The 27,722-nt window shown below is 37.9% G+C and overlaps 1 protein-coding gene across 5 annotated transcripts in view; it reads right to left on the minus strand.

The window, feature by feature from the left end:
* Positions 1–21,292, minus strand: part of LOC106081143 (E3 ubiquitin-protein ligase Ufd4) — a 115,492-nt gene extending 94,200 nt beyond the window's left edge. For 4 of the 5 annotated variants that reach the window (XM_013242902.2, XM_013242901.2, XM_013242900.2 and 1 more), the window contains exon 1: positions 20,987–21,292. The gene's annotated coding sequence lies outside the window, so the exon portion shown is untranslated. Of the gene's footprint in view, positions 1–19,730; positions 19,750–20,986 lie in introns of those variants that run through there. The other variant, XM_059365235.1, reaches the window with a different exon arrangement.
* Positions 21,293–27,722: the final 6,430 nt, after the last annotated feature.

The raw sequence follows: 27,722 nt of genomic DNA on the forward strand, positions 1-27,722 counted from the left end.
TTCATTTGAAAAATGAATCCAGAATTTGATTTTCTGTCGATTCTGTTTTCCGCCCAATTCGCATCAGCATAGCCCATGAGTGTATTCTTTTCTGGTATAGATACACTTGCCGCAATGTCTGGCCTAGAATTCACGCTTATGTACAGGAGAGATCCAATAAGTTCCCGGTACCTTGTATTTTCTGGTAAGAGTTTAGATTCCGTCTTGCCGTAACCAGGATCAAGTGGGTACTTCGAACTTTTGCAATCCTGCATTTCAAATTTTGTAAGTAAATTCTCAATAAATGTTTTCTGGCGAATGCAATAATTAAATTCATTGTCTTTTATAACCTCTAAACCAAGGTAGTGACAAACGTTTCCAAGATTAGTGATGTCGAAATTTAATTTCATTAAACATTCTACTTGATTTATGCATTCAGTTGTATCGCTTACTACCAAAATATCATCAACGTAAACTAAGATGTACACACATCCTTCTTCGTTGATGTGTTTTGTATATAAGCATTGATCTGCCGTGCTTTGTTTAAAACCTCCTGCAACTAAAACTTTATGTAGAGTTCTATTCCATACATTTGCTGCCTGTTTTAAACCGTACTAGCTTTTTCGTAGCTTGCAAACAAATGTTTCACCATTTTTCTCAAATCCTGGCGGTTGCTTCATATAGATTTCCTCTTCAATTTCACCATTGAGGAAAGCAGATTTCACATCCATATGAACTGCTGTCATTTTCTTAACACCAGCAACAGACAACAAAGTACGCAAAGTAGACTGTCTAACCACGGGTGCGAAAACTTCGTCGTAGTCTTGTCCGAACTTTTGACTAAACCCACGTGCAACTAACCTTGCTTTATAACGCTGAACTATGCCGTTTGCGTCGCGCTTTAGTTTGAATGTCCATTTACAGCCTATAACATTCTTGTTGTTAGGTTTCGGAACAATCTCCCATGTATGATTGTCTTTCAGAGACGACATTTCGTCGGTCATTGCTTCCATCCATTTGTCGCGCTGCTTCGAATTTACTGCATCCGTGTATGTTTTTGGTTCAACAATGTCAGAAACCGCAGAACTCATTAGTGTTAACTTTTCTGGAGGCTTGCCCTTTGTCGACCTATTTGATATACGAACTCCAGAATCTGTGCGAATATTAGATATATCGTTCTGACTAATATCTTTTTGTACCAATTCTTTTGACGAAATAACTTCTTCATTAGCGTTCTCGGCTTCATGAGCATTAATCTCTAAGTCATCAATATTTTCTTGATCTATACTGCAAAATGAATCACCATCACAAGATTGTTCTTCGAAAGAACGATTTATAAAATTTGACATGGTTGGTTTGAATTCACCTTCAACAAAAACCTCTTCCTTTTGGTTATTCTGGAATTGCACATTTTGGTTATTTATAGCGGTGTCAATAAACTTTACATCTCTGCTTATAGTAATTTTCTTTGTTCTGAGATCTGCGAGTCTATATCCCTTCGAGTGTTCATCATAACCCATAAATGTTAGTATCTGAGCTTTTGTATCCAGCTTTCGCCTTTTAACATCTGGTGACAAAACATATGCCTTTGACCCGAAAATACGAAGATGATTTATGTTTGGCTTTTTGTTTTCCCACAACTCAAATGGTGTAGAACTGATGGTTTTGCTTACCAAACGATTTTGTAAATAATTGGCAGTCATGACAGCTTCACCCCAATACATATTTGGTAATCCTGATTCTGCCAATAGACATCTCGCCATCTCAGCTAAGCTTCGGTTTTTCCTCTCCGCTACTCCATTTTGTTGAGGTGAGTAGGGAACTGTGTACTGACATTGAACTCCTATACTTTCAAGATAGTTTTGAACACGTTTCGCTGTGTACTCCCCTCCATTATCAGATCTAAGTACATTAGGATATTTACCGAACTTGTTTTTGACCATTTCCATATAAGCTTTTATCTTCTCGAACACTTCAGCCTTATTATTGAGCAAATACAACTTGGTGTAACGGCTGTAGTCATCGATAAATGTAAGAAAATACTTCTTTCTTCCAGGAGTTTCCGTTTGCATGGGACCGCAAACATCTGAGTGCACTAAATCCATTACTGCTTCAGATTTTGAATCAGATGATTTGCTAAATGGAGCTCTTGTCATTTTGCAGCTTACGCACACATCACAAGCTTGTCTCACTCCACAATCAACAATTTTAAACTCACTAGCTGTTTTATTTTTCTGCATCGTCTTGACTGCATCAACATCCCAGTGTCCGAAAATTTTATGCCAATAATGTTGACAGGTTTGAGAATTGCATTTAACAACCATCGCTTGATGATTCGGTTGTTGCCTAAGTAGAACCAATCCGTTACTTATATCTCCTACCCCAATTTCTTCACCGATGTTAGTTCGTATCTTGCACTCTGCGTCTTGAAAATCAATTTTATAACCTTTCTTCAGTACTTTTGAGACTGAAATCAAATTTCCATGAAACGATGGTATATACAAAACGTCTTCCACCGTCACTTTTGTCTTTTCACCATTTGAATTATACATTACCAGTTGACAGCTTCCTTTACCACTTGATGTAACAGTTTGACCATTTGCTACCGAAACTGTTTCACGGCTTGTATTATCAAATTTGATAAAATCATTACGTCTTGTACTAATGTGACAGGTTGCCCCTGAATCAATTATCCATCCTGATGTTTGAAAACGTGGTGCTGTTGAGAAAATATGATGTCTTTCAATTTCAACACTGTTTGCATGCTGCTTGGTTTCATTGTTGTTTCTGTCCTTCTTTAGCTTCCAGCAATTTTTCTTTAGATGACCCTTTAACTTGCAGTAATGGCAACGTTTTCCAATGTTATCATCTTGCTTATTTTGAAAAATCTTTGAAGTTTTTAAAACTGTGTTCGGAATTGCATCCTTTGCTTGGCGTTGATATTCCTCAAGCAAACTGTTTTCTACCACATTTACAGTCAATTCTTCCAGTTTTCGTGCCTCTAATGCTGTGACTAATGTATCAAAAGAAGATGGTAGACTACTGAGCAACATCGCAACGACCCAACGTTCCGAGAATGTTTCTCCAATTGCTTCTAGTTTCTCGAATAAAATTTTCATTTCAGATATATGGTCAGCCATGGTATTCTCCATATTGAATTTCATACTACAAATTTTCCTCATAATTCTTACGCTACTGCCAAGATTGTCCTTCTCATGATGCGATTTTAAAATATTCCATGATTCCTTCGCCGTAGTAGCCTTTCTGATGAGCAAAAGTTGGTTGTCCTCCACAGATAATCCGATTAATATTCTGGCATTTTCGTCATTTTTCTCCCATTCATTATTTGCTACCTCTGGAACAGATTCGATAATACATTTCCAAACGCCTTCTCTCCGTAAAATTAACTCCATCTTAAATTTCCAAAGATGGTAATTATCAGCGTTGAGCTTCGTGAACGACGTCTTAACTAAATCCATAATGGCCCATAACCTATTAGAGTACGCTTACAAAGGAATATTTAGAAGACTATCTTCAACGATTTATTAATAGAGAATGAAAAAATATTTTATACAAATTGACAAATTATGAATTCAAAGAACAATTGTTAAAAATTATCGTTTATAAACTAAAGTAGTAAAGTTGATTTCTAACAGAACCCGATGGGATTTTTCGGCGTTACTACATAAGGAGGCAGACTATTTGGCGCCCTACCTGGCCAATATTTTCATAGCGTGCCTAGGACTTGCATATACTCCGAAAGCCTGGCAGGAGGCGAGGGTGGTATTTATACCCAAGCCCGCCAAGACAAATTATGCGACACCAAAGGCCTACAGACCTATAAACCTTACGCCCTTTCCACACAAAATCATGGAACGTATTGTGAATACCAGCGAACTGCTTAAATACAAACAGCATGCCTATGTCAAGGGAAGGTCGGTGGAGACTGCCCCGCACGAAATTGTGCATAAAATAGAAGAATCCTTCGATGCCAAGACGTACACATTGGCGGTTTGCATTGACATCGAGGGTGCATTTAATAATGTGCGGACCGACACATTGATCTTATTCTTAGACCAGTACCGGGTGGACCGCGTCCTTAGAGTCTGGATAAACCATATGCTAAGGAACAGCTGGATAAATTTCGAGTCCCATACCATAAATATAAGGAGAAAGTGGCACAGGGGGCATTTTATCGCCACTTCTTTGGGTTGTTGTTGTAGCAGTTTATTGTGTTCTATCTTTCGTTGCTTGATTCTGTTGAGTGTCAAGACCCAGGAACTCTGCGACTAAGATGGGGTGCGTCCACAGGGACGCACGTGCGGTACAATCGGGACATACATCTTGCACGTCGGCATCAATCCTTGCTGTGTAGGAGTTGAGGCGGCTGCATCTGCCGGAACGTAATTGACCCAGAACTACTCTGGTTTGCCGGGGGAGGTCAATTTCTTCAGGTGCAATGGAGGCGGTCGTTCTCCAAAGACACATTCATCCGGTAGCCATTTACCGCATCTTCTACCGTGTCTGCATGAATGTTGTCTAGACCTGCTTCATATGCGGCTTGATCTAGAGGTTCTGTCTTGTAGCGCTGAATCTCACGCTATAGATTGTGTAGATCTACCTTAATGCTTCTGGGCGATGGTTATCTATCCACAAGATGATGATTTGAATGGTCTCTGCGATAACAGACAAAAAGGTATTGCTTAGATAGCATGTAGTTATGTCTTCGCACTAGTAGGATCTTCGTCTCCTGTTGGAGGCGGTCCACATGAGAACTGAGGAGTTAGCCCGCCGTAGTTCAGAGGGCGGCATTCCACCCGTCTGGAGTGGGTGGAATGGAGGAAAGGTAGAGGTTAAACAGTGCCGGAGATATAACACCATCTTGGGGAACTCCCTGTTTCACTCTACGGTGCTTCGTCTTCGTATCCCTAAATTCCACAAATGACTGGCGACCACACAGATAATTCGCGACCCAGCGTTTCAAGCCTAGCTGGAGGGACGTGTTGGCGATGTCCTCGAATAATTTGGAATGGCTGACCATGTCGAACTTCGAACATTCGTAACTTCGCCCACGGTAAATTGTGATGGCTGTTCATCGGCTCGGAGACCACGAATACAATAAATGGCTATACTCCTTGCCCTGTCACTCTCGGGATGCACAATAAATTGACGGTTGAACAACCTAGCGCATCTCTTCGGATCAGTCACGGTTATTTCGCCAAAAGTGACTGAGGTCCTGTCATCCCGTCTACTGAGGTACAAGAGTGACTTAACAGTAGACCACAGCTTGCCTACACCGGTGCCTAAGTTACAATGCTCCAAGTGTTCCAGCCACAAATTCCGCTTATCTTCGTTGACTACCCTGTTAATTTCCAGATTCAGCCCGCTGATCCTGGGGTTAATGGGGTCCGTACAACGAATCCCATCACGCTCGTCTGCGATAACGACTGCCTGCGCCGGAAAATTGGGCCACAGTTGGGTTATTTGATCGGCTGGTATAAAGCGAGCGGCTGTTGCGTTTATGATGTCTCGGAATTTCCTCTCGACCACTAGCACATCCGAGGGGGGTGGCAGTTCACTGAAGCGGCGATTGGTATACTCTAAGAAGCCAGTCAATCGGCCTTCTCATGATTGATAAACGTCCGGCGCTCAGAGGTTATGAAGTCGGGAGGTCGGTCGATGGTGAGAATTATGGGGAGGTGGTCTGACCCCAAAGAGATGACGGCTTGCCAGGATAGGTCACCCAGGAGATCAGGGGATGCAATGGAGTTGTATGGCGAGCTGCTGCACCTCCTCGTAATCCTAGTGGGGGCATCCTCATTCACCGTGCAAAACGTGGAACTTTCAATCAGCTCTGCCAATGCTATGCCACGCTGGTCGTTACCTATGGGAGAATGCCATGATGTGTGATGCGCATTAAAGTCCCCTAGAACCAGACGATTATGGCCAAATAGTAACCCACTTACGTCGGGGTTGTAAGCCTGGCCATTAATCCTGGTCATTAATCCTGAATGTATCGATAATCGATAATCATGAGAAGCTAAGTGTTTTTATTGAGCTCCGTGAAAAATTAATTAAATATTAAAATAAAGTAGTGTATAGTAGTCCGATCTACGAAATTTTTGCGCTGCTGTCATCTGCCTAATAAGCTAATTGCATCTCGTACTTGGATACCACATTTATTTCGTGGTTTTTTGTTCCCGTCGCTCTGCGCTCTTGTTGTTGTTGCTGTGTGTTGCCTAGTTTTCCCGGCATTTCATTTGATTTGTTTTGCCATTGTTCTCCTTTGAATCATGGTTCCTGCACCTGTTAAACATGCTATTCCTAAAAGCTGGAAGTGTCCTGTTTGTGGTAAAATCATCACTCGTGGTGTTTACAGTATTGGGTGTTCTGGCTGCCCCAATTATTTCCATAAGTGCGTCAATATTTCTAGTAATGAAATAAAAACAAACAAGTCGTTGCAGTTCACCTGTAAGAATTGCATTGGTGATAAAGTCAATTCTGCGCGTTCCAGTTGTGTTGCTAACTCCACCGTTTTGAGGGGTGCATTACCCAATAGCAGTCAATTTGCTAAAGATAGTGCCGGTGATGCGCGTTCCAGTGGTGTCGGTAATTCCAGCGTTTTGGGGACAACATCATTCAATAGCAGTCAATCTAATTCTGTTGACGCCGCGCATTCTCAGAGTGGTACGCTTGGTCTCCTTACTGGTTTGCAGAGTATACGTGTTGACCCATCTGAGCAAGCAGCACATGATCGTCTTAGTTGTATTCGTGGGCTTTTTGATGACTTTGTTGAGTCCATGAAACAAAAATTTGATGAGCAGATGCAGAAATGTTTGCAGGATTTTCAAACAATGGTGGATGGTGTTGTTGCTTCCTTTCGAAGTGAGTTTATTGCTTCAATTCAGAAAGTCAAATCGGATGTTCTTGTTTGTCAGCAAAATATTGCCAATGTTGATGCTAGGCTGTGTGAGAGGATACGGCAATTGGAGCAGTTTAATTTGGTTCAGCAAAGACGTCTCAATCGCGCGGATATTCTTATAAGTGGCATGCCGACATCAATTACAAATCTGCGTGAGCCAGTGATACAGATTGCCCGCTTGTGCGGAGTGCAGGTTGCCCCCAGTGATATTAATCATTGCTGTTATATTTCCGGTGGTAGGATGGTGCTGGTCAAGTTCAATTCCGTTCATACCAGGGATTTGATTTTGGCGAACTATTCTAGGCTTAACTCGATCAGACTAAACGATGTAATTGGTGGCGAGGTTGATTCCAGTGTGTATTTAAATGATCATCTTACCGCACCTGCCTCTAACCCTGTTTTTAAATGCCGTAAGCTGCGGTCACAAAAGCGAATATTGAGATACGTCTTAATAAATGGAGATATTCCCAAGGTGTGCCTTACGTTTCTAAATGGTGACGTTAAAACAGTGAGTGCGACTGAATGTGATCAATTATTTGGAAGTGCTGAGTCAAGCAACGCTAATGGAAATGTGGCTAGCACCGTTACCAATGGATCCCGTGCGTACTAGCCTTTTATTTTTATTATTTTGTATTTTTTTTTTTTTTTGTATTAGCAATTAATTTTTCATTGAGCCCTTATAGCGTCATTAGTTATGAATACTTGCAACTTAGGTAATATTACGTGCGATAATTCGTTTTTTCGCTCCTCATTGTGTGCTTATAGTGATAATTTAAGTGTAGGGCATTTTAATTGCCGCAGTTTTAACATCTCTGAGAGGTCATCTAAAATTAACGAAATAAGAAATGTTGTTGTTGACAGTTTGTTAAGTGTAGTAGGTGTTTCCGAAACTTGGCTAAAACCAAGTATACCGTCGAGCCGATTTGAAATTTCGGGATATTCTTGTTGCAGAAATGATCGTCCATGTGTGAGAGGTGGGGGTGTTGCTTTGTTTGTCTCTAAGTCTATTAAGTACAAAGTTGTTTATAGTGGTAGTCAATATGGGATTGTTGAATGTTTGTTTGTAGAACTTTTACTTGGTTCTAGAAATGTTCTTGTTGGTGTTGTATATCTTTCGCGGGGAAAGTTATAGGCGGCTTAATGTTTCAATTGTCCACAACTCTATACCTACTCATTTTAGTGCTGTACATAATTCTACTTCTTTACTCGACTTTGTTCTTGTAAGTGATCGTAGTTGTGTCTGTGTTTCTAACCAGGTTGTTTGTCCCAGTATATCGGATCATGCGTTTATTTTCGTGTCCCTTAACGTTTCAGTCCTTAATGTTTTGCAGTTCTTTGAATACGTTGATTATAATGCTTTGAGTTGTGATGATTTGCAGGAAATTGTTTCGTCTACTGATTTTTCCGCTTTGTATTCCACTAGTGACGTTAATTTTCAATGTAGTAGTTTTAGTAGCTGTCTTGGGTCTATCCATAATGCGTTTCCTATAAAAAAGGGTGATAAGGGCAAGGAGTGAGGATTGGTTTAGCAATCCCCTCATTTCATATCATCTATCGCTTCGAGATTTGGCTTTTAAATCTTTCTTGGAATAGATCCAATGTTAAGTGGCGAATTTATTGTAGAGCCAAGAATAAAGCCAAATCTGTTATAAGAAAAGTTAGAAGGGAAGCGAATGTACTGCAGTTTGAGGGCAATAAAAGCACAAAGCAGTTATGGTCGTTGTTAAAATCCAATGGACTTGGCAGTTGCAAGTCGTATGATTGTGATTTGAATGTGGAGGATTTGAATACGACCTTTAATAAAAACCAATTGGACTCCCAAAGTAGTTCTCTCGGGGAGTATGACTATAGTGGTTTTGCTTTTCAACGGGTGGAGTTGTGGGAGTTGGATAAGGCTTTTTCTGCCATTAAGTCCAATGCAGCAGGTGTAGATGGTTTCTCATTAAAATTTCTTAAGAAAGTCTATCCTCTTGTGTCTTGTCATCTGTTACATCTTGTAAATTCTATTTTGTTAACTTCTTCTTTTCCGTCTGATTGGAAATTAGCCAAAATAGTGCCCATTGGGAAAAAAACAGTCTTATCACACTCTGAAGGAGTTCCGTCCGATTTCTATTTTACCTATTTTTTCTAAGATTGTCGAGCATGTTATTAAATGTCAAATGTCTGGCTATTTGGAAAGAAATCGTTTTATTTGTGATGCCCAGTGTGGATTTAGGCGAGGTAGAAGTACAGCCTCATTGTTATTGGGTTTGACAGATTCTATCCGGTCAAACATGGGTGGATCACGATTTTGCGTGCTATTGTCTTTAGATTTGGAAAAGGCATTTGACAGAGTGGATTATGGCCTTCTTCTTAGTAAATTAAAGTCCGTTTATAAGTTTTCGACCAGTGCATGTACATTGTTATGCTCGTATCTTACAGGTAGGAGCCAGTTTGCTTGTGTTGATGGTAAATGTAGTAGTGTTCTTTCTGTAAGAAGCGGTGTTCCTCAGGGTTCAGTATTAGGTCCACTTCTTTTTGTGTTATTTGTCAATGATGTTTTTTCTCGTCTGGATTGTTGGCGCACTCCATTTGCATATGCTGATGACATCCAATTGCTTTTTAAGGGTGATAACAGATTTTTGAATGTTTTTCAGACGAAAATTAATTTTGCGATGGAGTCGTTACGTGAGTGGATGGCGGAGAATAGGTTCAGTGTTAACGCTTCTAAAACTAAAGCCCTTTTTTATCTTCGGGCTGTCACAATCATGTTAGTGTTAGATATAATAATGTAGATATTGAATTTGTGCAAAGCATTGATTGTCTTGGTGTTCAGCTGGATGACAGGCTTCGGTTTGATCGGCACGTTAGTTCCGTGGTGTCTAAGGTTAACTTTTCTTTAAGAAGCCTGTATACCACGAGTTTATATTTACCGCTCTTTGTGAGGGAGCGTTTGGCGCATGCATTAGTTTTGCCGGCCATTTTATATTGTCTGGAGGTGTACTCCAGTACGTCGCAAGGGAGCATGCATCGTATTCAGGTCGCTTTTAACAATATGATTCGTTTTGTTTACGGTGTAGGTCGTCGTGTTCATATAACTCCCTATGTGTGTCGTTTTCTCGGTTGTGATTTCCCGTCGTATATTAATTATCGTTTGCTTTTGTTTCTTTTTAAGTTATTGAAATGTCGGTCTCCAATTTTTCTTGTTAATGAATTTAATTTTTGTCATTCTACCAGAACTAATCAGTTGGTTCATCCGAGGGTAGATAACTTTTTGAGTAGAATTTTTTTTGTAAGGGTTGCACGTTTGTACAACTCCTTGCCTACGGATTTAAAGAATTTCAGTTTTTCAACAAGATCTTTATCAAATCGTCTTCGTCTACACTTTCAGCGCTTTTAATTTTTGTGTCAAATTGTCAACAACTTTAACGGAATGTTTTTATCGTGCGTATTATTGGTAATTTATTTATTTTAGTATTACTTATTTTTTTTCATTTTGTTTAATTCTTTTTTTTTTTTTTTGTTAAGTGATCTTTTTTAATTATTTTTTTTTCAAGCTCTTTTGTTTATAATTCTTGATAATTTGTTTTCAAAGCCAAAAGTATTATTGTGATTTTTTTTTTTTTGTATATTTTGGTTTAAGTATTACTTTTTTTATTATGCTTTAATCATTTTTTTAATTTATTACGTTGATCTTTTTTGAGTAGGTTTTTTTTTGTAAATCAGTTACTGCTTATAATTTTTATTAATTTGTTTTTTATTTGTTATTTATTTTTATCTAGATTCAGAAAGTGTTAAATAGGTTAAAATTTTTTTCCATTTTCTAAGTTTTTGAGTTTTTTATTTTTAATTGAGTAGTTTTTTAACTTATGTTAGAAAAAGTACGTCTTATGCATAGTGTGATTATTTATAGGCCTGATGGCTTCGCATTGCATGAAATGAAATAAATAAATAAATAATCGGAACACAGCAACCAACCGGCGGTATGTACACGTTGTATAACTCTATCTCGGCAGTATCGGACCTGACTGCTGTCCCCATACACTCCATGTAGAGGTCACTAGGAGAGGGCACTCCGGAATGTGCCTCTCCCATGATGAAAAAAGACGAACACGTACACTGAGGTGGCAGCCCTTGCTGATGAGGGTTCCATCGGGTTAATACGGTGCGTACAACCGGCTGCCATGGGATTGAACATTCTTAGTCTTTTTATTATGCTTATCGCTCCCAAACAAAATTTTCGTAAAATGTTTTCTATTTCAACAAGTATTTTTCATGTATTTTAAATTTTAAAAATTTAATTTAAATTTTTAAAATACAAAATTTAAAATTTTGTATTTTAACCCATTACGCCTGACCCTCAATTCCGTTGTCCGATTTTGATGAAATTGTATATATTCATAATTTAGGGAAGTTATATTGACGTAGACATTTTTTTAAATATTTTGAATTTTAAATTATTTTTTTAATTTAGAAATTATTAAATGCAAGAATTCATTAAAAAGGATTCCAGAAATCTCACTCGTAAGAATTTTGAGAAATATCTGGTTATGTGAATTAGCCTTACTTCCCTACAGAAACAGCTTCAACCAGCGACTTATGGTTTGAAGGCGGCATCTCTGAATCGTGTCATATATAGGGAAGCCAGCCAGTAATGAGACTTGTTTATTTCAAGGCTGGCTACTACTAAATCTTCAATGCTTAGGGACGGAAGAAAAATATTTAGACTACCCTTTGCAAGAATACAACCTCTGTGTCTCCCATTCCCCGTACCCTTGAGAAGTTTACATCCCAGAATTCTTAGGCCACGAACCATTCCTCCACACACCCATGGTTCCTGTATAAAAACCACGTCAAATCCCCCTGCCATTGGGAGGACATTCAGTGCCGCCGAAGCGGCCTTACTTACAATGGTGGAGATTTATCTGTAGATACCGGACCATAGTCAGGATTCAGACCTTCCACTACTGTTATGTAAGCCTCGTCTTCTGATTTCACCAGGAGTTCATCCTCATAAGATTCGTTAGAACTTGTCATGATGAAAATCTGTACGCATCCAGGGGCAGGTGAGAAAGCTGTGGAATCACTCTTCCTCAGAACACTGGCTACTTGCGATGTGGACGATTCCTCCTTAGGTGCTTCACTAGCTGCTGCTGTCGAAGTACTTTTTGAGTTCCGTGGTTCCCCGCTGGCGCACACCTTGAGCCCAGTCCAACCGTATGACCCACCCACTCAGGGCTTTTTGGGTCCCGTTTCGATGCCATCCTCTCCTGTCTGGATTGTGGCAGGAGGATTTTCTGCCTCCTGCAATCCGCCAGACTTTAACGACTACATCGCTAAATCGCTGCCATCACCAAACTGTCCCTAGGGACATTAGCAAAGGATCTTGGACCCATCTTACTATTGTTCGCCCTAGTTCTTTTAGGTATGGGATGCCCTCCAGGTGACCGCAGCGTTTTGGCTGACTGCGGTGCAGTTTCCGAATCTAGACTTGTAGCCTGTGCAGCAAATTCACTTGCCCAATTTAGGGAGTCTCTCTCCCTATTAGTGAGAGTCTTAGGATCATTCGCACCAAGCCTCTCAATAAACCTGAGAGCGATGCGTCTTATTCCAACCTCTTAAAGAGCGTGTTGGATGGCCTAGGCAAATTATAGGCATGCGAAGAAAGAATAAGTTCGGCCTTGTCCTTAAGACTCGAACCAGGTGTCTTCGTCAAAAGCAGACCAGTCGTCTGTCGGCTAGTGGAGCCTGGAGCATCCGCTCCACCAGTCGAGGTTTCAGTAGCAGACAACCTGCTACGGCCTGATACCACCACCGCAGCTGTTGGGTCTTTGGAGTCCATTCTAAGCCTACACACGGGCTCTATATCTACCGCTCCACTACAAACAGACGCAGATCATCAACCGCCTAATGGATACCTCTATCGCAGCTATCCTTGAGTGACTTACATTTTTCTTCCAAAAATAATGACCTATTACCAATTACAGGAAAATTCTTACGAAGTAAAATAACAAAACGTCCGCTCCACCCAATGGTTCGAGGTTTCTTTTTAGTTTGTAGAGCTCACAACAAGCCGACTACAGGCTTAGGTGTATGTCTTTAGTGGCATGGGGCAGATTAATATATGCACCCTCTTTTCAATCTAACCTGACCTATTGTTATTAAATTTAGTGAATTGATTTGATGTTGCCTTTTTGGCAACATCTGCTCTTCCTTTTGGATCTCATAATGAATATTTAGCATAAAGCGTCCTGTAACCATTTGACGTTTAGATCACATACTGACCAAATTTAAAAAAAAAAATGACTAAATATCTCACGTTTTTAGAATTGGAAACTTTGTTAGTAACTTTTGGATTGCTAACGTGAATATATTATTTGATATATAATTCAAAATAAAATATAAGCTTTACTACTTTAAAACACTGAAAGAACAAAATTCAGTTATTTTTAGCGCAAGATATACATATAAAGGGTGATTTTTTTGAGGTTAGGATTTTCATGCATTAGTATTTGACAGATCACGTGGGATTTCAGACATGGTGTCAAAGAGAAAGATGCTCAGTATGCTTTGACATTTCATCATGAATAGACTTACTAACGAGCAACGCTTGCAAATCATTGATCTTTATTACCAAAATCAGTGTTCGGTTCGAAATGTGTTCATTCACCGTAACGTTGCGTCCAACAGCATCTTTGAAAAAATACGGTCCAATGATTCCACCAGCGTACAAACCACACCAAACAGTGCATTTTTCGGTATGCATGGGCAGTTCTTGAACGGCTTCTGGTTGCTCTTCACTCCAAATGCGGCAATTTTGCTTATTTACGTAGCCATTCAACCAGAAATGAGCCTCATCGCTGAACAAAATTTGTCAAAATTTCGAACCGAACACTGATTTTGGTAATAAAATTCAATGATTTGCAAGCGTTGCTCGTTAGTAAGTCTATTCATGATGAAATGTCAAAGCATACTGAGCATCTTTCTCTTTGACACCATGTCTGAAATCCCACGTGATCTGTCAAATACTAATGCATGAAAATCCTAACCTCAAAAAAATCACCCTATATATAGCCCATGATAAAATTGTATCTTAGGCCAAATATAATTTTAAATAGCATATCTATTTGGATATAATTATTTATAGCAGATATATTTATATCTTGTCCCATATTCAATTATATCTACTATCATTTAAAGTTATATATAGCATTCCGATATAATTATATTGGGTTGCCCAAAAAGTAATTGCGGATTTTTCATATTGTCGGAGTTGACAAATTTTTTCACAGCTTGTGACTCTGTAATTGCATTCTTTCTTCTGTCAGTTATCAGCTGTTACTTTTAGTTTGCTTTAGAAAAAAAGTGTAAAAAAGTATATTTGATTAAAGTTCATTCTAAGTTTTATTAAAAAAGCATTTACTTTCTTTTAAAAAATCCGCAATTACTTTTTGGGCAACCCAATATATCATTGGATATGGCAGATCCATTTGGATTTAACTAGATCCAACTATATCTTTGGATCCGACCATATCAATTTTTTTACTCGGGTGCACGTTTTTTACATAAATAATGTCCTTGAAAAAGCAATTGTGATGTTGAGGAGGTCAACTCCATTGCAAATGCTTGTGCGAAGATTGTCAAGTATTTTAAAAAGACGTGTATAAACAGCAGCCTTAGTACAACCCTTAAGAGTTACACACCAAAATGGTGGAAGACCATTTATTTTCTATCGAATTAAATTAAACAAATTTTGCCGATATAACGCGGATACTTGGGGATAAGGGTGAATCCAGAAGAATATCCCGTTTGAACTTGTGCACTATTAACGACATCATAGAAGTATTAAAACCCTTTGAAGAATAATAAAGGTTATTGATGTGCAGGCAAACTAGAGAAAGTTGCTACATCATATTGACGGTGTAGTTGACCCGAATATTTTTGATGTACACAAAGTTGCACTTTCTTGTTTCCTCCAGCAAATAAGCTTCAAAACTTCGAACAAACTGAAGTGCAATAAGTTCAAGAAAAGTGTAAATAAATGGTAAACTACTACAAAAACATATTGCACCCAAATTTATGTTCAACCAATCTAGAAGGATCAAGTATTGGGGAAGAAGATGCCTTAAGTGCTTTCGTTCAAAGTCCTTCATTGTCAAGACAAAGAGATGAAATAATGAACGAAATAAAGAGATACGTGGCCCAAACAGTGTTATATTATAAAAATTTCAATTTTCGGGACGGGTGGATATGCCATAAAAACGAACTCTCGCTTTTTTATAGACTAAGTGCTTTTATATATTCAACACCTGCAAGTTCGGCCGCATCATCAAATTGTCAATGCCAAATATATCTCGTATAAGATATAGTTAGATCTAATTAGATCCATATAGATCTGCCATATCCAATTATATATAATTACTAAACGAACAGGGCCCGCTCTGCAACGCCTTCTTTAACCTTCCCCCGAATGTTAGTACCAAATTCGTGCCATTGAACCGCAGAGGTAAGCAAGTCCGCCAATGATGCAAAACGCGTGGGTTCAAATCCTGGCAAAAACAAAATTTTAAGTGGTGGTTATCCCCTCCTATTGTTGGCGACATTTGGGAGGTACTGTACCATGTATAGAAGTCATGTAAAAACTTTTCCCAATAGAGTTGTCGCACTGCATGATCCCGTCGGGACTTGGCTATAAAAATTATTTCCTTTATCATTGAGCTTAAACTTGAATCGGGCAGCATTCATTGATATGTGAGAAGCATTCATTGATATTTGAGCCCTACTCCCAAATAAATTTCATTTAAGCTTAAAATTCCCATGGCCCTTAAATATGTATAGTTTGGAGACAGTTTTAGTGCTAGGGCTGGGGATGGCACTCGGCAACTTTGCCCTAAAAATAGGTATCAAATTCGTTTTTTATTCCCAATAACCTTTCATTTGAGCTTGTTGTTGATATGTTTGGGAAATAAGTTCAGTTTAGGGGGTGCTTTGGGTAACCCCACAAACACTTGACCGCAAAACTAGATTCCTTTTCTATTCTCAAATACCTTTCATATGAATCCCATATTGTCATGATGGGTCAAACCTATTTGAAGTCTTTTAAGGAGGTTGGGCGCCACCTAGTACTTAAACATTAATTTTAATGTCATTTTCCTAATCTACTCCCAAATTGCTTTCATTTGAGTCCCACCGTGACGGTTAATATGCCCATTTAGGGGTATTTTGAGGGTGGGGACACATCTCATTACATGGACTTATTTTTTTGCCATATTCGTAATCTACTTCATAATACCCGCCCGCTGAGTACTTAGACTTTTATGTCAATTGCATATTCGTATTCTACTCTACACTCCACTCTCCGATCGGTCCACTTTTGATTTTGGGTGGTGTTTTTGGAAAATTATATAGCCTATGTTTCCTTCCAGAAAACCTACACAATCTGTGAAAATTTCGAGAAAATCGATTCAAAGCAAGTCCCTTATAGTCATGATTGGCTGATATCCCCATTTGGGACTTTTTGGAGGGTGGGATGACTCCCTATACTTCGACCTGATTTTGTATGACAGATGCGTAATTTACTCCAAAATACCTTTCATTTAAGCCCCATATAGATGTGAACGTTCAATTTGTCTGCTTGGAGAACTTTTGGGGTTAGGGCGACTTCCTGGGTACTTGGACCCAATTTTTGATATCATATTCGTATTCTTCAATACCTTGGATTTGGTATTGAAAAATACGAATATTCTATTTCGGGATAATATGGTATTCTTCAATACCATATTGTCCCGATCGGTCCACTTTTGATTTTGGGTGGTGTTTTTGAGATAAGGAGGAGGGTCCGTCCCACTTCCAATATCAAAAAATTATATAGCCTAGACCAACCTACACCAATCTGTGAAAATTTCAAGGTAATCGGTTCTGCCGTTTTTAAGTCTATACGGAACAAACAAACAAACAAAAATTAATATTTATATATAAGAAAACTATTATTACAAAACAATATAGTATCTTGGCCGTGAGGCTTTTGTATTAGCAAGCAAGACAAAAAAAGACAGTACGTCGGATGTCTTCTCAACACATAATATATATCACATTATACAAAATATATAGTCTAACATGATGGGGGAAAAAGTATTGACACATTGGAGCCTTTGTACAATGATGTAGGTCATAAATACTTCTGTCTTTGTTGGAATTTTGGAACATATAATGTTAACTTATGCAAAATGGGATATGTTTATGATATTGGTATTCCAACACCGGAAACACTAGTAAATTGGCAAAGGAAAGACTTGAAACCCGTAGAACATATATGGGGAGATACTGAGAATTTTTTACAGCGACCGAATGTCGAATGAGGAATATCTATGGACCGCTACTTTAATGCCTGAAACAAAATCTCCCGGTACGGTATAGCTATGAGCACCACACAGGCCGGAACACTGAGGTCGGATCTGTGTAGTGTTTAATGGTGCCACGAGAAGCTTAGCTGCGAGTTACCGGGCTTGCGGATAGTGGAACGCTCTTCACAGAGTAGCTGGAACGGCAGTCGCGCAGACAATCAGCGGTATCGAGTGAGAGTCCGGGCGCCACCGGCTCTTGCACACATACTGAGTACCTATGATGCTCGACGTGCTTGGCGCCTTTAAATAACCAGTGGCCACCTTGTTCCCGCGACGATCGGTCCCTTGGACCGGAACAAGCTTGCTCACCTACAGGAGCTTGACAAGGAACGCCACCTCCACATGAAAATGTGACTACAACAACTGAAACAAAATCTGTTTGAAGAGATACCAAAAACTCTGGCCATAAAGGTATGCCAGAGTCTCAACTCCACGCATCGTGAATGTGCAGAAGTCATAAAAAATAGATTAGTACTCTAATTGAAGTTTTTATTAATTAATTTTCAATTTTTGTGCCATTTGCTTTAAAACTAATGTAGGTTTGAAATAGGTTTATTTATTTCCTTTATAGAACTGCCAAATAAACCTATTTTAAGCCTTTATTTATGAAAGTTTAAATGTTCATTTCATTTCATTTATTAACCAAATATGTAATATAAAGCCAATAAGGCCCATAAAATAATTACATACAAACATTTCAGTAACCTGAGTATAACAGATAATTAAATTAATTTCTTAACAATATGAGGTACTTTATTATATTTACCTAATATTTGGCTCCCCAGCCATTAAAAATAAAGAATATAAAAGAAATCCAAATGGAAGAGAGCGATAAATAGAAAGTGGTCCAACAAAGTGCACAAGAATTAAAAATAGTGCAGCTTTGAAAATCCGAAGTAAGAATAGAACAAGGAGAAAAAAATTAACCATCAGCAAAAGAGTTATAAAAATCAAGAAGTTTTAAACGGAAAACGTTGTTGGAATGGGAAAAGATGCGTAATTAATGAGGCAGTCGGTTCCAGCATCTTGCTACTCTAACAGCATATGATCTCGCATATATGTTTCTTCTAATTCTAGGAATAAATAATTGCGGGTTTGTAGTAGACCGAGAGAATACAAAAATCCTCCTTAGAGGAACAGGTCTAATATTAGCAAAAGCGTTATGAAAAAGTAGTAAATTCCTACACTCAACAAACCTTTTAAATGAGCAATTAAGAAAACGTTTTACGAAGCAAGATATACGATTTTTAGAGATTTTTCAAATTACGAGATTTTTCAAATTACTATAGCTTTAATTACATAATTTATTGCTATAAAATTTAGGGAATTGATTAATAATTAATTTCAACGACAAATATATGAAAAAAAAAAATATTTTTATACAAAAATCAATATTTGTTTTTTAGTTGGGCGCAGTTTTTTTGAACTTATAATAATAAAAAGAAGTAAAAGCGTGCTAAGTTCGGACGGGCCGAATCTTATATACACTCCACCATGGATCGCATTTGTCGAGTTCTTTTCCCGGCATCTTTTCTTAGGCAAAAAAAAGGATAAAAGAAAAGATTTGCTCTGCTATAAGAGCGATATCAAGATATGGTCCGGTTCGGACCACTACTAAAATATTTGTTGGAGACCTGTGTAAAATGTCAGCCCTTTGGGGGCGCAAGAAGTAAAATAGAGAGATCGATTTACATGGGAGCTGTATCAGGCTATAGACGGATTCAGGCCATAATAAACACGTATGTTGATGGTCAGAGGATCCGTCGTACAAAATTTCAGGCAAATCTAGAGGCTCAAAAAGTCAAGATCCCAGAACGATTCATATGGCAGCTATAACAGGTTATGAACCGATTTTAACTTTATTTGGCACAGTTGTTGAATGTTATAATAAATTACTTCGTGCAAAATTTCATTCAAATCGGGAAAGAATTGCGCCGTCTAGTGGCTCAAGAAGTCAAGATTCAAGATCGGTTTATATGGCAGCTATATCAGGCTATTGACCGATTTGAACCTAACTTAGCACAGTTGTTGGAAGTCATAGCGAAGCACGTCGTGCATTTCTTTCCAATCGGATAATAATTGCGCCCTCTTGAGGCTCAAGGAATCAAGACCCAAGATCTGTTTATAAGGCAGCTATATCAAAACATGGGCCGCTATGGCCCGACCTACCCAAAAAAAAAAGTATTTGTGCAAAATTTCAGCGGCTAGCTTTACTTCTTCGAAAGTGCTTTCGACAGACAGACAGACGGACGGACATGGCTAGATCGACATAAAGTGTCACGACGATCAAAAATATATACACTTTATGGGGTCTCAGACGAATATTTCGAGTAGTTACAAACAGAATGACGAAATAAGTAAACCCCCATCCTATGGTGGAGGGTATAAAAATATCCGTGAATAAGTTTTATCCACCTCTTTTTTGACCAACTTTACATTGAACTTACGACACTACGATGTTTTAGTTGTTGTAGCAGTGTGTTGTACACTGAGGCGGCAGCCCTTGCCGATGAAGGACTCCATCGTGCAAATCGGGAAAGTACACCCGGCTACCATGGGATTGATGTGCGATGTCTCTATCAAGTGGCCTAATTGTACGAACACAAGTGTGTAAACATGGATGTCGCAATATCAAGGCAGTTACTCCTCGGTTGACTTGAAGGAGGGATCTAGATTGTCCTGGACTTGGACAAATGAAAGCCACTCACTACGTAACCTGGTTCTAACATACCCTACTACGTCGCCTTACTTTTCTACCGAGTATTTAATATGATTACTGAATGGTACAATACAAAAAGCGAAAACAATGACAATAAATAAATACAACGTTGACGTGTACGCAGTAATTAACAAAAATCATCATGCGAACTCTGTAGGAAAAATAACAACGCTGTAGTAGTGACAAGTTGTTGATGTATGCACGACATACCATGTACACTTCTTACATACCTACAGAGCGAATGGAGATTCCCATTTGAAGTTATGAGTAATTTTTGTAGTTGTGATGCGCTTAAATATTATAAAAATGTTTATTTTAATTAAACATTTTTCTTGTTTGTTAATATTTAGGACTCGACTATGACATCCTATTGACAAATGAACTTTCCACATAGGGGCATGCTTTACCATGCATCTATTGAAAGGTCTGGCTTTAAAAAAAATACTTTGGAGAAATGCATTTCTTGCTTCAAACAACACATTTTTACATTTTTACAAAATAAATTAAAAAAGAGAAAAATTTGTATAAACAAGACGGCGCTACCTAACAACTCATAAACAGAGCAGTGAGGGGATAGCACGACGAATGCAAATCACATAAGTGTACAAAATGCAAATGGTCGTTGATGTGTTCCATTGTACAACGGGAAACTATCGGCAAACACATGGGGTTAGAGGGGGAGTGTTACAGTTCGTTCACACACTATTATTGTATATGATTTGTAATCAATTTTCATATTCGCAATTATTTATCGGACAGAATTTGCAGAACACACTACTTGCGACCTGCAAATGCATATTATGTTGTGTAATTGAGGTGATTTTCAACATTGAGAATACCGAATTCCCTTCAATGAGAAATTACATACATATACGATTTCACAAAAGCACGAAGCAAAAAAATTTTCACCATATAGATAGATATTTGCATTTGAGTTTATTGCAGGAAACTTTGCATTACTGCTGCCGTGACATCGTTACTTACCTAGTTTTTTTGTATCTGTAACATTTTCTTTGTTAATTATTTCTTAACGTTGCTTTTACAGCGATAACGCAAGAAAAAATGTCTTAAGGTAATTTTTTCCCTATGTGGATAGATTACTACAACTCTGCAGCTCCTCCAAGGCAGAAAATAAGATAAATTTCGTCATAAAATGCGTCAGCGTTTTAGTTTAAATTTTTTTTTAATTTTATAGCCTTAGAATAGGTATATTAGACACGTTTTTCACAATACTTTCAGTACAATCGAGAATTAATTTATTTTCGAATTGGAAAATAAGAGCACGACAGACAACATGGCTCGTGTTTAATATGATAACGCCGTAAAGCCGCCGTGCGCATGTTCTCTAACGTCTACGTCAGCAATATCACCGGCGTAACGGGCAAAACAGACACACCGCGTTCGGCGTTTTGTAACGTTACGGTTGGTACTATCTTCCTTTTTGGCGAATTATTTCGAGATATATGCCGGTACTATATTTCCTCTCGCGATATCGCAACTCGCGCAAACAAACCTGCTGATTTCATTCAGTAGGACATTCCCTCAATACATATGGTACAATTTTAATAAAAATGTTATTTTATAATTGTTGCAATATGCACCTCTGGCGGAGTTTTCTTTACCATACATATACACGGCATGTAGTTGTCTTATGGCAAGTCACATTTAGCACATGTTGAGTTGTACATGTCGTGTGATACAAACTAAACTAACATATGAGAATCACTTTTCAAAAACAAAAACGTTAGGAAATCTGCTGTTTTTGTTGTCAGTCGAATGAAAGTAACCCCAAATTAAATTGTTTTCACAAATTTATGATTTAACCAGTTTTCTCACAACTTTAGCAATGTTTACGCATAAAAAAATAGCTTTTGCTCAAATGTTTTGGTTAAGTCATACGAAAATAACATGCAGATGTGATAGCAAATATTAGGAATCGTATGTAAATCGACAATTTTGACAAATGTTTTAAATTATATGTGCATACAAAAATTGACATGTCATAAGACATCTACATGCACCTTAAACAAAATTTTCATTACCGAAAATTTCGCTTACAGGTACGCAGCTCAAAAGAAAATTTCTTTGCGTTACAGGGTTACATAATAGGCATTGGTAAATTTTTTCTTGCAGCTACGACAAGGCGGATTTGAAAAAGGTGGTCTAACGCGAACAGCTTAATAGCCGGCCAGGATTGACGGTATTAAGATGACAGATTTTTATTTGCATTCTCTTTGTTGTTATCTTCTTTCTCGCATATTCGCTGCTCATGTACGCACACGTATACACACACCCACAAATATCGTTGTTTGTGTTGGCAAAGCTACAATCAGCTTGGTGACAAGACGGCGGATTTCACGATATGATTTGTGTTTGTTGTACAAATGAAAATGTATTTTTTATAGCTCCATGAAACACGAAATAAAGTAATTTGCAAATAAAAACGATTTATTACAGCAAATATGTACTTTATAACCAAAAATTATTAAAATTCGGTCAATATTATATGTCTTCATCTTGTATTCCACACAAATATTTCTTCGAGCGACATAAATGTCTGGACTGCAACCGAGATATATTCATTTACAGGTAGTGGCAGTTGCCCAACAACAAAATATTGAGTGCACATCTGCCAAAATTTGTGATTAGTGCAACTCTGATTTTGTGTATGTTACTAGATCGCGCCATTTTTCCTTGTTTGTGTGTTTTGGTTCTTAACTATAATAGAAACACACAACCACAACTAGTTGACAGATAGTGCACTTCGCGAGAAAAAAATGTACTCAGCTGTTTACGGTACCTGGTAATTATGTCATGGCTGCAATAGAAAATTTCCCTAGAGGTGCATACCCAAATTAACTTGTTTTTAGATAAAGGGCCATGGCGAAACAATTAAAGGTGGTCTCAATTGTACAACAACCACAAATCATATGGTGCAATCCGCCATCTTGTCATCAAACTGATCGACGATCGACAAAGAAATTTGTGTGCGTGTGTGTATACGTATGGGTACATGAGCAGATAATATGCAAGAAAGAAGATGACAACAAAGAGAAGGCAGACAAAAATCTAACATCTTAATAACGTCAAACCCGCTTGACTCTTAACAGCTGTTCGCGTGAGACCTTTTAAAATCCGCCTTGATAAGGGCAGTATCCACCTCTGGCGAACCGTTACCGAAAAATTCGTTTGCAGGTACGGGGCTCAAATTGGTCTATATTCGTTTTTCACAGTTGGAAATACAAATTTTTCAGGGTTACTTTTTTGAAAAACGACAAAAATCTCATTGAAACCATAATACTTTTATGAAGGTTTTGAACGCTTCATGCTATATGAAATAAAGTTATTTGCAAAAAAAGATTAATTACAGCACCTATGTTCTTTATTAGCCAAAAATGTTTAAAATTCGGCCAAAATTACAAGTCGATGTTTGTCGCCTTGTATTCTACACAACTATTTTTAAGTGGCGACATAAATATCTTGGCTGCAACCGAAATTTTTTTTTGCTTCAAAATCTATTATGTAAAAAAAGTAACTCGGTGATTTTATTGTTGACCTTTGGAATTTTATATTTTTGTCTTCTTGGTTTGGATCGAGGTCATCGAACAATTTACAAAAACAGGTGTTGGTGTTTTATTTGTAATTTTTACCAATATTTCGACCACCGCCGGTGATCTTCATCAGGGTTTTAACTATAAATTTAACAAACAAGTAATTTTACAAAAAATTAAAAACATTTATACATTTGAAATTTATTACATTCTGAAACAAAACAATCGATTTTTTCTTTATAGCGCACAAGTTCGACTAAAGCTCTCTCATTTTTATCTGTATTTTTGTACCAAATTCCTGTAAATTTGAGCACAATTGTCTGTGTTTTTCTTAAAGTTCATACGTTTGTTTGTAGGGGTGTCAATAATATGTAACATTTCTAATGTAAATCGTCTTTTTTGATTGGATTCATGTGTATGCAGGATTCACTAATAGAAGGTTAGGTCACATGCAAAACACAAAGTGGATAGGCCCCATAAACATCATTAAGGATGTCAAATCTGACGATTGAAAATGTCATTATATAGGAGAAAACGTAAACAAAGAATGAATGTAAAAAGAGAACAAGTTGACATCCTCAATGCCAAGTACTGCCAAATATTAAAAAAAAAGTATATCGGCTGATCGCTTGGCTTAACCTTATTCAGTGAATCCTGATGTGTATGTCTACGTCTTTAAAATTTGGTGTATGGCCTGTTAAAGTGCAATGTGCTGCAAGTGCAATTTTTTGTTCTAAAGGTTTGTTTTTCATTTTCTGGTCATATTTGTGAGATGATAATCTTGTTTTTAATTTAGTTTTGGTTGTTTCTACATATATCATTTTACATTAATTAGTTTCATCCCCATTACATTTAATCTTATAAACTACATTTAATTTGTCCTCCTTTTTCATCCTTGATTTAGTCCTGCTGAATATATTGTTTAGTGTGTTGAGGCTTCTTAAAGCAAGCTGGCATTTTTCTCTGTTGGGAAAAATTTGCCAAAATCGTTCTTTCAGTGGTTTGACAAGATTACCACAGTTGATTTTTTGTTTTTCTTTGGCCAAAATGTTGCCATTTACATATAAAAATTAATATGCATGTTTGGTTGAAATTGCAACAACATATATAAATTTGAGTACGGTCCACACACTCACATTTGTGTGTAAACATGTACGTAAACAGCTGATAAATGGATTGGTGACATATGAATTTGTATGTGTAAATGGCAACATTTTGACCAAAGAATCCAAAAAAAATTAAATGTGGTAACCTTGCCAAACCACCGAAAGAACGATTTAGGGAAATTTTCCACCCCAAAAAAAAAGTAGTACCAACATTGATAACGAAACGAACACTTCTCATTAATATTTTCAGCTTATTTTTTATATGGAGTTTCACCGCGAAACCCGAATATAGTACCAACTTTTAGAAAAAATTTGAAAGCTTTAAAAGTTAAAGGAATATAAATAAAGCTTGAAAAGTTAAGTGATTGAAAGTCAAAGGTCTGAAAATAAAAATTTTAACGATTTGAAAAGTCTGAGAACAAAAGAAATAAACAAATTGAAAAACTGAAAAAAAATTATTACAATCTGAAATGGAAGAGAAGTTATACAAGCAAAAACCTAAAAAAATAAAAAGAACTGAAAATTATTAAAACCTAAAAGAGAAGAAGAATTGCTAGAAACCAAAAAAGTGTTAAAAACCTGAAAAGAAACAAAAGAACTAAAAATAAATAATTCTGAAATGTTAAGCAAATAGAATTGAAGCCAAAGACTACTGAATGAAATTAAACCAATGAAGACCACCGAAAACAAAAATAACAAAAACCCAAACGCAAAAATATAAGCTTCTCCACCTCCGCTGCCTATCGTGGGAACATCCGACTATTGGGTGGCATCATAGGCACTGATTATGTCCTACAGACTGAATTTTGTGTCCTGTCCTCCAGTTTCGGTCGATAGAAAACTTAATTTTCTATCGACCGGAGCTAAAAACAGTTGATTATTTCGGTACTTTTTAATTTTTTATTAGTTTGTGTCACCCTGTGATTTATAAAAGTTAGCGACGTCGCTAACTCCACGCAGGTCAGTTTGGACATTATCAGAGCCAATGTTAGATACCGAAGCGCCTCTTTCGATTAAATGCAAAGGTGGTCTCACGCAAAGAGCTGTTAACAGCCGGTCAGGATTGACAGTAAAAGATGTCAGATTTTCGTTTACATTCTCTTTATTGTTATCTTCTTTCTCGCATATTCTCTGCTCATGTACGCACACGTATACACAAACGCACACAAATTTATTTGTGTGTATCGTCGTCGATCAGCTTGATGATGGATTGCACCATATGATTTGTGATTGTTATACAAATGAGAACACCTTTAATTATCTCGTTATGGATTAAATGTAAGAAAAAATTAACTAAATTTCGCGGAAACACAAGGAAACGATTTGTTGCGCAGCAACTGTAAATGTGCTCTCCTTGGGTGTCGTGAAATGTAAATGTTTCACTAGATGAAAAAACAAGTTATAGCGAAACGAACACTTTTCATCAATATTTTCCGCTTATTTTTTTATGGAGTTTCACCGCGAAATCCGAATATAGTACCAACCTTTAAGTTGAATATGCACCTCTAGCGAAATTTTGAAATTTACAATTTTTTGTCGCGAAGTGCACTATCTGTCAACGAGTTGTAGTTGTGTGTGTGTATTATAGTTAAGAATTATAACACAAACAACGAAAAATGGCGCGAACTAGTAACATACTCAAAATCAGAGTTGTACTAATCACAGATTTCCCTTGCAGACAAAACATGTTTTAATTTTCGAACTGTGACTTCGAAATAATTATTTCGTGCGAATTGGCGGCCACCTTAATATTTATTTGGCAAAACGAATGGGAAAGGGGAAAACTATTTTTGGCGAAACCAAGGTCACACGGGAATAAGTACACTTTGTCATTATCTGATATAAGCTCAGTGAAGGCTAAAATTTGCCCGTTCACGAGATAGACGATGGTGAGCCAATTAAATGAGCCACGTTTCCTAAACAGAACGATTTTGATTCCAGCATGGGATGACTACGAGCACCACACAGGTTGGAACTCTGACTTTCATTTGTGTGGTGCTCATCGTCATAACGAGCGCGTAAATATTGAGCGTCTGTGATGCTCAATATGATTAGTTGGGTTATTGGGACCAGTGTGTTCGTTTGTTATTTAAAAGCGCCAATAACTCTCCTTTTCATATCGAACATCATAAACACTCAGTATTTGTGGAAGAGCCGGTGCCGCCAAGCCTCTTACTAAGACTCTCCGCTCGATACCGCTGATTGTCCGCGACTGCCGTTTGCAGCTACTCCGTAGCACTCCACAATGACAGCCTGGGACGCGCCCGGTAGCTCTCAGCTAAGCTTCTCGTGACAGCAATGAGCACGACACAGATCGGCTCTCAATGTTCCAGCCTGTGCGGTTCTCACAGATATCCCGTGTCAAGTAAATAACCAATAGCCATATTGTCCCGCGGCGATAGGTCCTCGGGACCGCAGCAAGCTTGCTCAGCTTAAATATGGAAACGCAAATTTGCCCATAAACATTCCATTAAGGAACGGGGACATATCAAAGAGTTTTTTCCGATTCAAGTTCAAGCTCTATGATAAGTGGTCTCCTTTTAATAGCCGAGTCCGAACGGCGTGCCGCAGTGTAACACTTCTTTGGGGAGTAGTTTTAATATGGCAAAGTATCTCACAAATGTCGCCAGCATTAGGAGGAGATAACCACCACTGACATTTTATTTCTGATATTCTCGCTAGGATTCGAAACCAGACGTTAAGCGTCTTATGCGGACATGATAACCCCTGCGCTGCGGCGGCCTCCCACATTAGTATGTGGTTACAACAAAATGCCAAATCAAGGAGTGCACATAGAAGGCTCAGAGATGTTGGCCTCGAAATGTAGCCTGAATTCGAGAATAGTCCACGGACTCTACAGGACTGCTTATGGAGGAAAAGTGTAAAATAAGGACAATATAACAGGTTCACAGAACATGTTGTCTTAGCTAAGGCTGAACTATAAAGACTACGCCTTTGAGTGCACTGGAGACTATTTCAGATATAAGGCCCATACACAAATAAGACAGCCACTGCGGTTATAAGACTTTAGACGACGGAACAATGGGTAGAGGATACATGCTC

Source organism: Stomoxys calcitrans, chromosome 3 (assembly GCF_963082655.1).
Source record: "Stomoxys calcitrans chromosome 3, idStoCalc2.1, whole genome shotgun sequence".
NCBI classification, from domain to species: Eukaryota; Metazoa; Arthropoda; class Insecta; order Diptera; family Muscidae; genus Stomoxys; species Stomoxys calcitrans.